A 2,477-nucleotide genomic window follows, 5' to 3' on the forward strand; every position below is an offset into this window, starting at 1 on the left:
AATATTTTCTTTTTAAGTAAGATTTATCAGAAAATATACAAATAATTCAAGCTCAGTTATTTGCTTTGTGAAAAAATAGAACGATACTTTTCATTCTCTCCCTGAAAAGATAAAGAACCAATTCTTAGGCCTACTATCTTGATCTCATGTGTTGAGTACATCAAATAGAATCACAAATTAACTATCATTTATTCTCTAAGTTCCCACACACTTCTTGAGGTGTAGAGAACGTTGTGGAAGATCTTGGTGTGAGTACCTGGGAGCAGCTTGGATAGGAAGATCGTTCTTATTACGAAAAGATAGCGATGACACTTGATAGGCTTCAAGAGGTATGGTTTCTATTCCTGTCTTGCTTATGATTAATGTATGTATATTAATGGATCCGCATATTTAAAGGAAGTTTAAATATGTTACAAAAATTTTGTTGTACAATGGGCCAACCCACCACCGTTCTGCTGCGTATCAGGAAACTCGTTCCTAACAATTTACACTCGCGCCAAGATCAAGTAAGGCTTGGCTGACTTCATGAGTCCCAATTTGGCAAGAATGGTGGGACAACCGGGGTCTTTGTTTTTTGGCGGTGTCTTTTGTTCAATCACCACAATCACTTGTTCAGCCAAGAAAGAAGTCTTCTTGACATGGTACTTCTTCTTTGCGGTGCATAGATCCTTGATGATTTTGGCATAAGCCGACACTTGTTTTATGATGTGAAGCAAAGGAAGATTAATCTTCACTTGTGTCAAGTGCTCAAGGATTTTAGCTCGACTGCCAGGAAGTTTCCCAATAGGTTTCAAAGCCCGGGGAAAAGGTACTTTTGGAGAAGCATTGAGTGGTGAATTCTCAGGATTAACTTTTGGAACGCTGGGAGAGTTGGCTTTTAAGGATGGGTCTTGCAAAGTTTTCCCACTTTTAATTATGATGACATTTGCTTCCTTAACATTTGGATCATTGGAATTTGAGGATTGGGCCATGTGGTGGCCTTGCACATTGAATTTAGGTTAGGAAGGAAGTTTTCCTTTTTCTGGAATGACCAAGGATTTAGTCAATTTTGAGAATTGACATTTCATTTCCTTGATTTCTTCCATCATTTGGCGATTTGGTTTGGATTGTTCCTCTATGAATGCATTAAGGGTATTCTCAAGAGAATTTCGCTGTGGATGAGCATTGTATTGAGGTGAAGAATACGCCTTTGATGGTTCAACTTGTTGCTCATTTCTCCATTGGCCTCTAGACGATTGAGCTTGGTTAGAATCTCTCCAACTGAAATTTGGGTGGTTTCTCCAACTAGGGTTGTACATATGGAAGAATTGCTTGTTATATGCCCCTAAGGCATTGCATCACTCCTCATAAACCCCTCTCATTTCATTAAAAGCTAAGCAGTCCTTAGCTAAATGCTTCGTCCCTCCACAAACAAAGCAAGGTTCTTGTGGTTTTGCTTGAGCAATCATGTGCGGTTTTTGGCCATTTTTCGTCATTAAGACCTCAAATTGCTTTTTCAAAGCTTCGAGTTTGGCCTTAACAATATCCTCTTCTCGAAGTTGATAGATCCCAGATGGTTTATGCTGGTTGGTGCTACCAGTAGCACTTGGACCAGTCCAGGTGTGAGATTTTTTTGCGATTTCTTTGAGATATTCAAGAGCATCTTCTGGCTCTTTTTTGAGGAATTCATCATTGCATAGCATTTCTACAAACTGGCGCTCACGACTCGTGAGACCTTCATAGAAGTAACTGACCAAACGCCAATTCTCATAGCCATGGTGCGAGCACTGATTCAATAAATCCTTGAATCTTTCCCAGAATTGATAGAATGTTTCATTGTCCTTTTGGAAAAATGTGGAAAATTGTTGTTTTAGACTATTGGTCTTATGGCTAGGGAAGTGCTTCAGAAAGAAATATTTAGTCATTTCCTCCCATGTTTCAATAGACCTATGTCTCAAAGAGTATAACCAGCTTTTGTCTTTGTCCTTCAAGGGGAAAGGGAAGAACTTTTGTCGCACATAATCGACATTTTCGGCTCGGTTATAGAATGTGGCAACTACCTCCTCCAATTCTCTAATATGCATTTATGGCTTTCATTTTCATTCCATGAAATGTGGGCAAGAGTTTAATCATGCCAGGTTTAAAGTCTAATGCGTGCATATTAGAAGGGAATATAATGCATGAAGGTGTGGAAATGCGAGTAAGATGGAGGTAGTCATTGAGAGTTCTTGGTTGGATTTCATTACTGTGAGCCACTGCGAATGGATTATTATCAACTAAAGTTTGTGGAGAAGCAGGAATGATGGAAGGAGTTTCGGAAGGAGTGGTAGTTGAATTGGAAGAAGTTTCACTAGAAATTTCGTGATGATTCATCCACTCTTAGAAATGAGAATTTATTTTGTGTTTTTATTTTTATTTTTGATTTTTTCGTGTTAAACTCGTTCCCAGGTAGATTTGGAGGTTTTGGGGTGATTCCCTGAGTAAGTATGGTGGATCAC

General features: G+C 38.9%; 1 non-coding gene across 1 annotated transcript; it reads left to right on the forward strand.

The window, feature by feature from the left end:
• The first annotated feature begins 1,749 nt into the window (after positions 1-1,749).
• Positions 1,750-1,856, forward strand: LOC133793350 (small nucleolar RNA R71). Its single transcript, XR_009874796.1, has one exon. It is a non-coding gene; the product is annotated as a small nucleolar RNA R71 (small nucleolar RNA).
• Positions 1,857-2,477: the final 621 nt, after the last annotated feature.

The sequence above is a fragment of the Humulus lupulus genome, chromosome 7, assembly GCF_963169125.1.
Source record: "Humulus lupulus chromosome 7, drHumLupu1.1, whole genome shotgun sequence".
Taxonomy (NCBI): Eukaryota; Viridiplantae; Streptophyta; class Magnoliopsida; order Rosales; family Cannabaceae; genus Humulus; species Humulus lupulus.